Below are 16,372 nucleotides of genomic sequence, written 5' to 3' on the forward strand. Positions count from 1 at the left end.
GGCCCCCATGAGACTTTGAGGACCCCCTTGGTTAGACTTGACCCCCCCCATCAGTCTTGAGGATCCCCCTGGTTAGACTGCAACACCCCGGTTAGGCTCAATCCCCTGTTAGTTGCGCGGCCCCGAGTTAGACTCAATAGCCCCTGGTTAGACCGAAACACCCGGGTTAGGCTCAACCCCCCTTGTTAGACTTGAGGATCCTTCTGGTTCAACTGAAAGACCCTGGCTACACTCGAGCCACCCCTGGTTAGACGAGCTCTCCATTAGACTCAAACTCCCCCTAGTTAGACTGAAACACCCTGGTTAGACTCAACCCCCCATTCAACTTTGGGAACCCCTTGGTTAGACTTGAGGATCCTCCTGGTTAGACTGAAAGACCCTGGTGAGGCTTGAGCTGCCCATTAGACATGAGCTCCCCCTAGTTAGACTCAATACCCCCTGGCTAGACTGAAACATCCTGGTTAGACTCGACCCCCCCGTTAGACTTGAGGATCCCCCTGGTTAGACTGAAATATCCGGGCTACACTCGAGCTCCCCTGGTTAGACTTGAGACCCCCCTGGTTAGATTGAACCCCCCCCATTAGACTTGAGGATCCCCCTGGCTAGACTGAAACACCCTGGCTACACTCAAGCCCCACCTGGTTAGACTTGAGCCCTCCATTAGACTCGAGTCTCCCCTAGTTAGACTCAATACCTGCTGGTTAGACTGAAACACCCTAGTTAGACTCGAGGCTCCCCTCCTTAAGTTCAAAGCACCCCTCAGAAAACTCTTTGCTTTCATTGCTTTCTCTGACTGTGGAAAAGCCATAGGGCAGTTTTCTTTCTGCAAAGACCTCAGGAAGACAACAGCAGGGCCAAGCGGCTTGAATGCCAGGGGCTCCTATTTGAAACCTCAGGGTTTAATGTGAGAATTACAATCCCACACCTAAGGATGCTAAAGTTGTCTGGCTACCCTCAAAAAGACCTGGAGGTTGAGAATGGCTGCTCTCCATCGGTATGGTAGTTAGTGTCAGAGCGAGGGTGGAGCTGGGATGGTTCAGCTATGATGCCAGAGGTAAGGATGTCCGAGGGGGGGTCTCTTCCATCGGACTAACTCTGTTGTTGGGAGAAAGTTAGACTAGCTTCCAGCTGTAAGACATTGTTCCTCAGGTCTGTTGTAAATATTGTGTACAAATGAGATGACATGCAATATATCAATTCAGATGTTTTGTATTATGTTATTTGAAATGTTGTATTATCCTTTTGTGAGGCCTCTGTTTGGGGTCGTTTTGAGTCTTTTGTTATAGTCTGGTTTTCTAATAAAATGTTTAAAAAAAAAAAAGTTTGAAAGCTGGTCTGCCTTTATCCCAACCACACGGAAGAGCTGCCCTGAAGAAATCCTTGCCTCTCACATGAGCTCCAAAGGGGACCAATATAGGCCAGGCCCACCTGACTTGAATGCCTAACATTTGCAGCTGCACGTGCCGAGCAGGGGTGCAAATGCACACTTTCCTTCCAGACACCTGTGTACCGAGCTGTTCTCTCCATCTCCAGCAGGCTTCCTCCAGCAGACTGAATTATTGCAAGGACCTGTGACAGGAGGGCCGGTAGCAGAGGCCCTGTGTTTCCACATTGGCAGTGGCAATCTGGTACCGGGATTGCTTCAGATGCCTGTAGGGAGAAGCAGCAGGAGGAAAAGCCCCTGACTGCATTCTCAAAATCCTGGATCCCCTTGTTTAAATCAAATGCCCCATAACCAGGCTGAGATAAAACACAGCATCCCAGCACTGAGGTCTTCATTATACAGGTGCTTTGGCTTGCCTACTAGAGGGAGAAACACCCCCTGCCTTGTAGTAGGGGGAATCAAAAGACACTCCCTGAAACATTATTAACTGCCCCATTATTGATGAGACAAGCAATTAATTATTTTCCAATGTAGAAAAAGTTACCAGAGAAAGCAAGGCATGCATTAGAAAATTAAGCTCCCCACCAATGGGATTCCTAGGCAAACCAGCACAGCTGGTCCAACAGTTTAATCCTCCTGGCAGGGTCACATAATTAATCATCCCTCCAAAAGGCAATTAAGAAAAGTGAGCGGTTGATTAAGAGCAAACTCGAGTCTGCACACGGGGTTTGTAAACTCCTGTGAGCTGGACTAGAGGTACGAGCAGAAGAGCTGCCTATGCAGGCAACTGCTGCATTTTAAAGATGAAAGCACAGTCTTATGCTCTTATAAGAACTAATCTCAAATTAAGGTAAAACTGCTTTGTGAAAGGTCCAGAAGGAACATGAGATCTCTACAGCTTCCAAGCAGATAATGGGAAAAGAGACTATAGGAAGGAACAACTCCAAGCAGCAGAGATAAGCAAATAAATTAGATCAACATTAGTCATCCTCTTCCAAGATCATTAATGATTTGAAGTAAACCAGTGCTTTGCTGTTTATTTTTCAGCAAGGCAAAGGAAATGTTGGATTTTAAAGCTAAAGGTTTGTACAAGCAGTTGCTAATTTGGGGCTATTTTAATCCAGGGGGTGGAAATGGATGCATCCAAAATGGAGAACTCTTGGATTTAGGACAGAAAACCCAGTCCTAGAATATGCTGAACACAACTTGTGAACTATCGAGAGAGCAGTCACATCCCACTCTGCAATACGTAGGATTAGGTGCTAGAAAAGGAGGTATATTCAGCTGCCCGGTACTTAACATATACCATGCCCTTCATCTGAGCATCTCCAAGCATACTAAAAACCTTATTTTTTCATCACCACATTCCCTTTAGTGGACTACTTAGCACTTTTCATCTGACGATTTCAGCACACTGGGCGAATAGTGAAACCAGGGCACAGAGAGATGAATCCCTCGCTCGGGCTAGAAGGACGTTTGGGTGAGGGGCAGGAATGGAGCCCCAGTTCCATTACTCTTACTGGGACACCTCCTGTAATGGGCCCCATCTGCAAATTCAATAATAGCTAGATTGGATTAGACCCAAGGTCAGTCTAGGGCTGTATCCCATCACCAATAAAGACCAGCACCTGATGCTTTAAAGATGTTATCTGTGTAAATGCCCAAGCCCTCTTTGAACTTTGCTGTACTGACCTCTTGGCTTAATGAAACCATTGCCTAGAGGCAGCCTTTTAAGTTAAACAGAGGGTCCTGAAGTAGACTAGATCCTTCTGTTTAGGACACATGCTACTGCTAAGAAATGTGAAAAGTGCCAAAATCTCTATCCTGGGGAAGTCTTGGTCAAACCCAGTCTCTCGAACAGCAATAGTTCAGTCATACTGTCATCTACCTTGTCTTAAGTGAGCCCACCCGTCCACCAACCTCGTCATATTATAGGCTTCAAGTGTTGAGAAAGGACAGTCAAAATGGCATGGGGAGGCACATTTACTGCCTCAGTGACACTGGATCAGGTTTGCTCCATTTATAAAGAAACCAAATGGGTCTCTTGCCCCTTTTGTGCATGTGCTAACCGTTCGTATCAGATTGAAGCTGTGTCCAGAGATTCAAGGTACAGCACAGGCAAGTTTGCCTTTAGCATGCTTACAGCTGTACAACTTTCATTCCCACCCATGAGAGCAGGGATTAAGTCTTCAACTGGAAATTGCTTACCAGATGAAGTGAAGACGAGAGGAATCAGACCACAATCCAGCTCAGTTTCTCAGCACTGAATTGGTTCTCATACCTACATAGAGCTGAAGGCCAGAAGCATCATCAGATCACAAGTCTGACTTAGAGCCTACTCCTCTATATCAAGCCCAATAACTTTCCTTTGAATTAAGCATAATTTATGTAGGCTGTACAGAACTCATAGAAATAAGGAGTAAAATAGGTAGTGCCACATATTGCTTATGCTGCCAACACAGGTGCAGATCTGCTAGGCATGGAGGAGTCATTTTTCCATGTCACACCTGGCCCACGGGCAGTTCCACTCATTCACAAGCCCTGGGACAAAGAAGGAGAACGTTTCCAAGTCAATTGAGAGTTTTTCTAAGTTTACTTCTAACAAGAGCTTGGTTTTATTTCCTCTACAGACTTCCTTTTCTGGATGCATAGTCTAATAAAACTAAGAGCATTTAGGCCCTGGAGCTCCTGGTGGGTTTGGAATGCCTGGGCTAGACCTTTTATTTCAAAGGCACCAGCTTGTGCTTTGTCTCTTGGAGGATGGCTTTACCAAGAGATTGAGAAGTCTTCCTAATCCAGCAGGAGCACACATGTTACTCTACACCAGAGAATTCAATTAACTTTAAGGTCAGACTGTACCTTCCCTGTAATCAAATGGCTTCAAAACCCTCACAAAGCCAGAACAGGTGTTTCATTCATGCTGTCTGTCTACCTGGCACGGGCCCAAATGCTTTCTTTTAAAGCCTAAACGCCATATTATTCAGAGGCACACTGGGAATGTACACATGTGCTGTCTCTGAGGCATGTTTAAAGCTTGCTCATCATTAGCTGCATGTTTTTCTTTGCTCAAATCAAACAGGAACAGCTGTTTTCATGTTAATAACTAAATCATAATTTACATTTATGCCACAGAGCTCCCCTCAGCCAGAAGAATCACAAAGGGCCTCAGGAACTTAATGAGCTGATATCTAAACAATATCTAGAGATCACTTCAACTGCTTCAGCCCATCTCTGGGGTGAAGCATATCAGCTGTTTCACACTGAGCGGCAGCACTACAAGCAAATGAAGTTTCGGATTGCTTTGAAACGATGGAGGGAACCGAGGTAGAGAGAACGTAAGCGTCCGAGCTGGAACTTAGCCAGTGGCTGGAGTTAATACGGCATCTCATACCCCAAGGGCCACAGGGCTAGCTGAGGACAAGTGGCAGGAGGCACTCCTACATCTTGTCTGCAAGATGACCTGTCCAGCCATTCATAGCTGGGGGCTGACTCAAGACTGACTCAGAGTAAAAGATTTCTCTGACTGTATCACCCACATTTTTCAGTGCCGGGAAACTTGTGCTCTTATTATAAACTCATTGCTTATTCAGGGTTTCAGAAGTACTTGGTGTACCCTGTGGGCAGTCCCTGGGGAAGGCGGACCAGTGGACTTTGGACCAGACACCACTGGAAGGAAGGCAGACCATGGTAAATACTCATTGCCTTGATGTTCAGATACTCGGCGCTCAATGAGGCTGGGTAAATGTTCCCCGACAATCCATTTACAGTGCACCTTCCCATTTGCAGTGCACCCATCCTTTTGTTATTCTTCAAACAAGGATGGCTCTGGGGAAAATGACCCACCCAGTTGCCACCCTAGGAGTTTGTTTCCTTTGTCATTCAAGGCAGTAAGCGCCAAGCTCACAAGTGCCTACAGGGAGCAGATCGGGGAGGAAATTAGTAGTCAAATAAGCCTGAAAGAAACTCCCTGCATGGATATATCAGATGGTTATACGGTTCCCCATCACCATGACACCTTCTGTCTTGGCAACTACATTTTCATCAGCAAACGAGTCCATTTACTTTGCAATCTAAGAACTTGCCAACGCTACTCTCCATAGTAAAATGAAGCAATACAAGCCTGTAACGTTACAAGTATAAAGCTAACTCAGCATGAAGAACCATTATTACCTTCTCAGAAATGCTCAGGGACAATCACATTGCTCAGTTTGCATTTCAGTCCTTGCAAGCTGAGCAGATGCACAATTGAATGCACACCTGCCATTTCTACATGCGAAAAAAATCTATCAACTGCTGAACATGAAGAGAGCTAGAAGTGAGGCGTTTTTAAAAGGGATCACAACTTCTAGACTTCTGCCTAGAGTTTTATACACATACATTTTTGTCTATACTCAAATGTCTGCACAAATTTGCACAAATTGTCTGCACAAGTTTTGTCTACACTCAAATGTCCTGCACAAATTTGGCCAGGTTCATGTGCAGAACTCCAGCCAGCACCTCCAACATCAAATGTGCTGCATCTGACTGCACACAATTACTGAGCACATCAAACCATGGGTACAATTTTAAGGGCCTGCTACTGCAAAAGTAGATCCAGTAGTCTTACGTCTGGAATTCTGAAAGCTGGAAAAAAATCCTAAAATATTGTATTTATAAATGAAAAAGTGTTGGGATGATTCTTTGGGGTCTTAATTGCTTCAGAGCCAGAAAACATTTTGAATCAAAAACTTTTTAAAGAAGAAAAAACATCTATTCTTGAGTAATTGTAAGGACTGCAGCTAGAAGCAGGCTTAGAGATCTTGCCACCCAGCCAAGTAATCCTGTTCAACTCAGTGGCACAAACACTTGTCAGAATACTCTCGTTCCTTTCTCTAGTTTGCTTTATTATTTTTTTAAATATATACATTGAGCCAAATGGCAATGGGAGCATGACCATGTTCCAAACATAAAGCCGCAGTGTTTTCGGCTCCCCAGCAGCTTCTCTGTTGGCTTGCATGCGTTTTCCCAGAAGAAATTAGAACCGTGAGGCTTCTGAAGGGTGCCAGCTGTTCCAGAGGTTCAATGCAATGTCTAAAAAATGTTAAAAATGAAGGGTTTCTCCATTCATCCCTTACAGAGCAGGTTTGGAATGTGGGAAACAACTCAATGCCCAACATATGGGAAGTACAGGATGCATGGCAGAGACCTGGCCTGAACTCCTCCAGTGACTACCCCAGGCCTGTGGCCTGAAAGTTCTCCCCAGGCAGCAGAAGGAACGGGCTGGGTTGACTTCAAAGAGTATCCTGAGAGGATTTCTCTCAACATCCAGCGATATACCCTTATCTATCTGCCTTATGGATTTATACTGCAACCCATCATCATCATCGGATCCAGGTGCCTTTCTTCCACATATAAATGCAATAGCCGAGTCCCTTGTTCTATTCTTCATCTGGTGGATGAAGACTCTGCTTGATATATGGGGACTGTGTTGGGGTTTTTTTTCCAGCTGAAGTCAGTATTTTGCAGGTGCTGAAGGGGGCCGTTCAAGCAGTGTCAAGGTTGCTGCCCATGCTTCTTTCCTTTGTCTGTCCTCTCACTGTACAGTACCTGTTTGAGTTGCCTGGACATATAAGGAACCCCCCACATAGGATGCACTGCAGGAACCCAGTGACCTCCGGTGCAGAGCAAAGGGATGCTTGAAGCGTTCCTCTTCGTGGCCATTTTTAGCAGTAAGAACAGAGCCCCTCGATGACGTGGGGCTGAAACCAGCCTAGATACGGCCGTGTTGAAACCCCCACAGGGATAGCAGCAAAACAAAGGCAAAGCTGAGCAAACAGGAGAAAAAGAAAGGGAAGTAGCAGCTTTAAGGATGGCTTATAGCATCATAGGAAGTTAGGCTTGGAAGGGACCTCAGGAGGTCACATCTAGTCCAAACCCCCTGCTCAAAGCAGAACTAGCCCCAACTACATCATCCCAGCCAAGGCTTGGTCTAGCTGGGTTTTAAACACCTCCAAGGATGGAGAGTCCACCACCTCTCTGGGTAGCCTGTTCCAGTGCTTTACTACCCTCCCAGTGAGAAAATTCTTCCTAATATCCAAACTAAACTTCCCTTGCTGCAACTTGAGCCCATTGCTCCTTGTTCTGTCATCTGCCCCCACTGAGAACAGTCCAGCTCCATCCTCTTTCCAACCCCCTGCAGTGAGTTAAAGCCAGGCAGCCCCCAGCCTGTACTAGTGCCTGGGACTGTTCCCTCCTAAGTGCAGGACTTTGCACTTGCCCTTGTTGAACCTCATGAGATTTCTTTGGGCCCAACCCTCCAATTTGTCAAGGTCACTCTGAATCCTAGCCCTACCCTCCAGTGTATCTACTACTCCCCCCAGCTTGATGTCATCTGCAAACTTGCTGAGGGTGCACTTGATGCCATCTTCCAGGTCACTGATGAAGACATTGAACAAAACCAGCCCCAGGACCGATCCTTGGGGCACTCCACTTGATACCGGCTGCCAACTAGACATCAAACCATTGATTGCTACTCTCTGAACCCAATGCTCCAGCCAGTTTTCTATCCATCTTACAGTTCATTCATCCAGTCCATACTTCCTTAGCTTGCCTATGAGAGATGGTATCAACAGCCTTGCTAAAAAAAAGACTTGTTGCATTTAAACACAGGAGACCCTCCAGAGACAGATAATCACAGGCCATGACGCACCCAACACCTGGCCTTTCCTGCCTGCACTACACCCATCAAAAATAGCCCTGTACAACCGCCCCAAAACAGCATCCAGCCTGGCAGAAACCTCCCACCCCACACATCTCAGCTCTCCCCACCTACCCGCTGTGAAGACAGGCCCTGCCCTGTCCCAAATACAACAAGCAGGAAGGTCAAATGATAACCAAGGAGAACACCCAGCCAACGGCGGCTTCTCAAACAAGCCGACGGAGAGTCATGTTGCACCTGCAGCAAACAACCATAGGGGAATACTGAAAGGAGGGAACCAGTATTGAAACGCTGCTGGCCTCCAGGCCACTACCTGCTGACAAACATAGCTATAAAGGTGTCCTGCACACAGGATCCAAGTGAAAGCAGGTAGGGTAGGTCTGGCTCTTGAAATCTGACCCAAAATCCAGAGAAGAGGATTAAGCTTTGGGGCTTTACAGCTTGGCTTTGCAGTTCCCTGCATTAGTTGGAGGGACAGATTGTATTTACCCACCAAGCCTGTTCCTCCTCCATGCACTGCGGCCCTCTCGCAAGACGGGCAGCATTTATGCTTCAAGCCTTGCTGCAATGAGCTCCTTCTCAGAGGACTCTCTCGGCTGATGGGAGCTTGTTATTGCTTCGGGGACAAGTGCTTGATGACAATCGGCTCCTCTTGCCTATTGCTGGGACTCCTGTTCCCGATCTCTGCAACTAGGAGGGAGGGAAGCTTTGTAGTGAAATATTAGCAAGCGTTGCCCTGGCAACTGCCCTGATGAAGCCCGCTTATTTTCACCAAGTTCCTCCCAGCGTGACTAATACCTCCTGAGCTATAGTTACACCGCTCTGAGCGTCCTGAATGCATGACCAGGCCAACACAGCAAACACACTCACGTTCCCTTTACACAGTTACGGCTTAATTTGATCATCTCACGGACCGACCCAGTGAAGAACTTGGAGAGTTTTTTTGCTTTGTGCCCACTGGCTGTTTGCTTTCATCTTGCGTACCTCAGTGGTACACGCTAATATTTTCCAATCTATATTTCCTGGTTGCGTACAGAGAAAGGCCGCCTCACAGCTGAGTGCAAGCTCCAGCCATCTGTTAAAAGGGATTTGGCAACACTTTCTTTCCCCCTATTAACCACATCAGTGAAAGTAACAGGTGGGAAATGCCGAGGGCCCTTATGTAATGCCAAGCGAAGGGCCTCGCGCGCCCAGAGCTCACCAGCTCTTTCCTGCCAGAATCCAGACTGCATTTTTGAACGACTGGATTAATGGCGAGTCTGAAGGACGATGGTAAAACAGGAGGAACACAGAGCTCAAACCAAAGGAAAGAGATAGGTGTAGATTGCATACCGACCTTAATGCCGTGCTTAGTAGGATCACTGTGTTTTCTTAACCTGTGCGGTGATCAATTAGCCAGCATCCACACAGGTGGGCATGTGTTTGCCTATGCCCTTTGTGCCAGAAGCTGAACAAAGGGTCAGATCCTATTCCATCTAGCATCTAGCAGGTGGAAAAGGATCGGGGACCAAGAGTGAAGCCCCAGGAGCAGCAGGGGCCCAAACCTATGGGACAAGAGCCCTGGGCAATGTCTGCAGATGCCAATAAAATGAATCAGCTGTGCCGGGACACATCCCATCACAGCTGATCCTGCCCCAAAGAGGGCATCTGTTTATAGAGCTGAGGCAAAGTAGTTCAGAAAACAAGCCCTTCGTGTTCCCAACATCACATCATCCTCATTCAGATTTAAGCAGGCACCTCTGGGCTTTTGAGCTCTGGACAGAAACAGGAGCCGATGCTTTTGAAGGAAACAGTTTTGAGTTTCCAGGAAGTCAAAAATACACATTAATACCCAGCGTTGCCAGTATTCCCATATGTGCAGGCACCATGCCATGCACCTCGCTCGGGGGGAAGGGCCATAAACCACATGCTGCTTAAGGGTAACAGGAGTGAGAAAGCAGTCTCTATTTCCTTTTGCCCTTAAGCAGCATGTGGTTTTTGGCCCTTCCCCCCCGACTGAGGTGCATGGTGTGGATACTGGCACAATAACATGTATTTTGAACTTCTTGGGAACTCATAACATTATTTCAAAAGTGTTGGTTCATAATTCATATTCTCATTTCTATGCAGGACGCAACCCTGCAAGTGCAGGGATTCCCTGTCCTCACCTGCAGATGTATGCCTTTGGTCAGGGCCAGACACCTGGGGCCATTATCCCACTGAAGCCTCAGGAGCACCTGTCTGGGGCAGCTGGAGACTACAGGCAGCCCCACACCACCCGCACTCTTGCACCATAAGCAAACAGGTGTCCATCTTGCGAATGTGACACAAAGTCGTCACCTCCCCTCCTTTTCTCTGTTCCTATACGCTCCAGAATGCAGCAGGCTGCAGGATTATCCAGTTGGCCCCAAGTGCTTCAGGAGCTGACTCAGCGTAGGTCTTTCAGCAACCAGGCAAGATGCATGGTGTGAGCAACGTGGGCTGCAGCCATGTGAGACAAAAGTCTGTGGGTTCTCCATTCTCTCTAGCCCAGTTACAGACCTCTTGCTAATTTTGGGAGATGCTCAGCAGAGACAGGAACAAGCCATGAGGCTTGGAGGTGGAGCTAAGTGATTGGGAAGGTCTTGAGCAGTTAAATGGGGTCAAGACAACTCCAGGCTGGGATTTTCAAAGCGATCCAGGGCACCTGGAGGTGCAGCCTCCCATTCATGTAGTCACCTGGCTCAAAGTTTATTTGCTTCAGCCTTTGTCAAGTGGCTTCATTTAAAGAAGGCTGAGTGAGGGGAAGCACTCTCTTTGTTCACGGCTGGGATTTCTGCTAGCCGCTGTATTGCCATGCTGGATTCCCACTGGAGTCTCAGCTCAGCTTCCCGCAGGATAAGGCCCTCATTTAGCACCAGCTCCCCAGAAGTATTTGCCTCGTCCGCAACTGCAGCTAGGACAGCCTGTCCTCGTATCTCAGACCGCGCAAGTCAGGGCTGTCATCTGTAGCCTCACAGGCTTTGCCTTCCTAGAAAATCCATCACGTTCAGTGAAAGAGGGAAACAGTCCTTGCTCTTCTCCACGGATCTTGAAGGTGCTTAATGAATGAGTGCAAGTAAGCGTGTGTATGTGTGCAAATTACAGAGACATGCCCCAGCTCGTTTTAAACTTGTCCGTTCAGATACTAGGCACGGCATAACTGCCATTAGCATCAACGCATTGCTTGCAACTGGAGCAGAGCAGCCAGTGTTTTTCACCTGCGTCTGTCACCGATGAAGTCATCAGCTGCGTTTTGGACTCCATAACAGGAAAGGGTTTTACATATTTCCATTGTCACCTCTGGTCATCTGAAATCTAAATGACTTCCTATTTGGGAAAGGGTCTGGGCTTTTCCACTCATTTCTGCAGTAGCTTAATATAACGTATGGGATATTTTGTATTTAAAAATAACTCCAATAAACAAGAGAGAAACATTTGGAAAACAGGAGCTTTCCCCCAAAGAGCTATCATTCTGTTCTCTAAGAGGAGAGCATTCAGAGGAACGACAATGAAAGCATTACCATGATGGATGATATTTATATTTTAGACACCCAGAACCACCGTTGAGCTGTTTGTTCATGGGAGGTTTCATTTCCATTATAAAAGTGCCTGGAAAAGTTGGCAAGGAAACCAAAAAGCTACTTCACCAGCTTCAGAGATGCTGAAGAGAAAGCGTAGCTACTTTTAGGATTAGAAGCTTAAAATTATGAATTCATTGTCTAGTAATTTTACAGTAATTAAAGTAATTAACTTAATGTATGCGGCTATTTCAGCTTTTTTTTTGGTTTTGTTTATTTTTTAAAGGAGCTGTTCCATTAAAGAGCTTAGGCTGGGGAATTAGCTGATGAAAGGCATCCATTCTGGCCTGATCCATAGCCCCCAACTTTTAAGGACTTCAGAGATGAAAGCCATTTGGAAACTCCACGTGTGATTTATATACAAGTGATTGACATCCTCATCTTCATGCTATGAGATTTATTTCATCCCTAATGAGGTGAAGGTCAAATATGCTGCTCTCATTCTGGAAACAGGGAGGGCACAGGCATGTGCCCACTGCCATTCTTGAGGTGTGAATAGAGGAATTTGATTAGTTCCAGTGCTTCTATTAAACCTCCTTGGACGGAGGGATAAGGGGAGAGGTGTAATCAAGAGGGCATGCGATTTGCATGTTAAAGGAAAGCATGGGATCTTTTCCTTTAAACAAGCCCAGACTTGATCCTGATTTTCAAAACAGTAGAAAAAACCATTTTGTTGCTGTGTGTGGCCGGTTTATTTTGGAACAAGAGTTTTCCGTGGCTTTGAAAGCTGTTTTGGTGTTGGCGTTTAATACGTCACACTGGGCATTCTCGCTCTTGCAGCGAGTTGAAAAACAGATCAGGTGCTTCAGGGCGCTTACCGGGGCCTCATTCCTACGTCCCCTCGATCAGTTTGTAAGGCAAAACATACAGTCTCTGCTTTCTCCTTGTTGAGCGTGCTCAGCATGGTACAGGAACGGAGAAGACATGCTCCCTGCCCCAAGGGGATGACTAAAAGGATGAGCAGCAACAGAATTTGGCACTTCCACAGTACTTTTCATCCAAGGATCTTGGAGCACTTTGCAGAAGTAGGCATTACTCATTGTACGGATAGGGACTCCAGTCCTTGTTTCTCATCTGACAGCCCTTTATCCATCATCAGGCACAAAGCCCTGTGAGACCAGGGGGTCTAGTAATATAAAGGGTAGTAGCACAGCTGGTTTGTTAATTAGTACTAACAGAGGTAGGCCTCAGAAGCTCTTTGAAAGGGAAGAGGGTTGGATTTGCTGCCCTAGGCTAGAAAGGCCATTCTTAGCCAAAGAGCAGTGCTGAAGGGGACTGCCTGCCTAGAAAGGCTCAGCGCTCCCTCCCATCTCCCACAGCACCAGCTGTTTCAGAGGAACAGTAAAGCACTTGTGTGGGGGGTGGTATGTGCAACCAAAGCGGGTTTTGCCGGCCGGTCTGTGTACCGTCACCCCTTCCTGGAGGGGAGAGCAGTCACAGGACTGCCTCACTCTTACCGTTTTCTCCAAACGAGGCTAATCCTGAACATCCTGCAGAAGTGAGTCTCCGATCTAGTTCAGTGTCAACCAGCTGGCGGGTGCAGCTGTGGGAAAATGGGACCTGTGGAGTCAGGTGGGAACACGAAAGGAGGGACAAGCAATGGGTAGACGGCTAACCTGTGACCTGGGCCCAAGTCCCTGCTCTGTCAGTGGGCTCCTGAGCAAGTTGCTTGGGGTCAGATCCAAACAGGAATTTAGGAAGCCCAACCAGTGGGTGCACAGGCACCTCGCTAGGCATCACATACCCAAGTACCTTTCTGGATCTGGGTGTTACTCTTTCTGCCCTCAAGTTTCCTATCTGTGAAATGGGAACAGCCACTCTGCCCGACTTCACAGCAGCATTGTGAGGATATGTCTATTCATGATGCTGCTACAGGGTGGTAAAACAGCCGCTGCATAGATGGATAGAGAAGAGAAACAAGCATTTGGGGAACCACCACAGGAATCCACAACACACAGTTAAGCCTCTTCCTTTGCATTGCTGGAGCGCAGGTGGCATATTGTGAAGGCCCAGTGGCACAGTCCAAAGGTGCCGACTGAAAGGTATCAGGGTGAGAAACACAGCATGGCCAGAGGGAAAGAATTCAGAAAGAACAGATCTGCAAACAGTGCCCCTGCAGCGAATGCCCCCCTGCAAGTGGGGGCCTGCACCTTCGTACCACAGGCAGGCTCCTTCAGAAGGGCAGCTGTTTTCCAGATTGCTCTGCAAGTCCCAGGACTCTCCCTGTCATGGATACAGACATTAATGGGATTGCTGAGATAGGAAACTCCGCAGCAACGAAGCACTGCAAGCACCTTCCTGCAAAATGAGGCTCCACCTTACCCTTTCAGCTGGTTGCTCAATCTGCTGGGGCTGTTCTGAGACTCTTACAAGGGATGACGGAAAAAAACCTGAGCACCTGGGGATTTCTGGACAGGAAAAGAAAATGGAGGTTTTCCCTCACAAAAAGGCCTCCGACTCCAGAACAGCAGCTAACTAACCCCACTTCAAGGAAATGGGCTTCATTCAAACCAGCTTAACAACAGCAGTGGTAAAACTATAACATCCAGCTGCACTACCTCATGCTGATCAGACCTTGGTTTGGATGTCAAGGCAAGAAAACTAAGGTGCTCAACAGGAGGCCAAGAACTTATACTGTGATGTGCCAAGCCCTGCCCTGGCTTCAGTGGTCATTCATCTGTGCAGCATTTGAACCACTGCTTTGCAAGCGATCCAAAGCATATGGGTGTTTCCAAGATGAACTCCTGGCTTATCTGTTCTTCCTAGGCAGGAAATGAACATTATCAATACATAAACAATATTTCAATAAAACAGCCTCTGTAAAGCTTTCTGTCCTCTGTTCCTGGGGACCAGAAGATCAGAGCCTTTACATCTCTACTTGGGTAGGGGAAACCAGGACCTAGGCTCAGGGGGTGAGCCAGGAAAGAGTTTAGTTCTCCCTCTTTGCCACCTGCTGTTGATTAGCTATGAACCCACTAATCAGCCAATCCAAATGGGTTTGAAATGCAAGGCTCTGCAGGTCTAGGGCCCAAATCCCATAGGCTTGGACATCACTCCTCCTTCCCATCCTCAGATTACACAATTGGTGTCAAAGCAACTTGTATCAAATCACATTTTTCATATACATTATGGCCCAGATGGTCAAGAGGCCACAGTTTTCACCACTGGCCTCAGATTGGCAAAAGCATTCAGTTCCTTTGCAGACCTAACCTGGAGCCTTTCATCCCAGAGCACTTAATAGCTTGCATAGAAAGCCCAGGTTTTTCAGAAGGGTTTAGTGATTTATAGATGCCCACTCTTGGACACCTGAAAGACACCTAATTCTCTAAACCTGCTAAGCATGCACCCTTTGGAAAGCAGGCCCCTTTAAAGGTATGTCAAGCCGGGCACCCAACTCACTGACTGCTGTTGAAAATCCTAGCCTGTGTGCTCCAAATGAGATCGAACGGATGAGACCTGTAAAGGAGCAGAATGCACGTGTATTGCAAGCATTTTCCAAACCATCAGTTAAAGCCTCAAGACCCCCTGATAGGCAGGCAAGTGTCCCTGCCCCACTTTACAAGGAGGGAAACTGAGGCAAGGGGCAGTGGTGTCACTGACACAGGGTTGCACTGTGTTGGCGTCTGTGCCAGACTTTGCAAAAATAATAAAAAGAAAAGGAATTTGCAGTCCTCAGCAAACATCTCTGCTGTCTCCAGCATCAGGCAGGAAAGGAGAAAGAAGATGAACTGTGTCATAGTGCGAGCCCTGCTGTACAAATAGGATCTCTCCGTGTTCTTCAGGAATGCAGAAAATCCTTACAATTCTGACCAATATTTTTTCCACTCCCCTTGGTGCTTACTAATCTTTATGGAGTTTACATTCCCTGGATCATATTTATACCCGGAGATCAGGAGGGGATTAGCTGGGGTCTGTGAGCTATTCACACAAGGACTCTGCTTATCTGAGCTAACAGAGCAGCTTCCCCATGTTAACCACATAACTGCCTTATCACTGGCAACAGCACTACCATTTAGCAGGCTGGCTGGAAATCAATTCGTGGCCCTGCATTCAGGTGGTATCCTTCATATCTCAAGGAGCCCCTCAAAAAAACACACCACTGAAATGACCGCTAACCAACAACAGTCATAGCAGCAAGTGCTTTTCTATTAATTCACTCTTCCACTCCTTTCACTTTCCCCTGATATTTGGTGTCATTATTTGCATCAGTGGCTCTATTGTCACCACCTGTATGGTCTACAACCTGAGAACTGTCCCCCGTGACATCTGAAAGGCTGGAGCTTAGAGAAGTCATGTGAATGATCTACCTTACACCAAAGATCAAACTATTCCCCAAGAGCTCATGGCAGCAAAACTGAGCCACAATATCTCTTCTATCACCTGTGTAGTCCAATCATTACAATTAATGGTAAAGTCCAGCTCAAGTGATTGAATGTGGCTTACATAAATCTGGCACGCAGGTTCCACTATATGCAATATTTGTCTTCTAAAGGTGCCCATATTTCAGTGGTGATGAATCAACCAGACTGAAATATCCATTGGGGTCTTCCAGAATCAGAGAGACCCTTTGCCCTGAAAATGTTGCAGCTTCTATTTAAAAGGAGAAACAGCACGTTCTGCCTCCCACTTTCCTCCTTACCATTTCTAACAACAGTATTTAAAAACCGTGGTAGGAAATACCAAGAACAACATCTCACAGGAGGCAAATTAACT

Source organism: Alligator sinensis, unplaced genomic scaffold (genome assembly GCF_000455745.1).
Source record: "Alligator sinensis unplaced genomic scaffold, ASM45574v1 scaffold1046_1, whole genome shotgun sequence".
In the NCBI taxonomy this organism is placed as follows: Eukaryota; Metazoa; Chordata; order Crocodylia; family Alligatoridae; genus Alligator; species Alligator sinensis.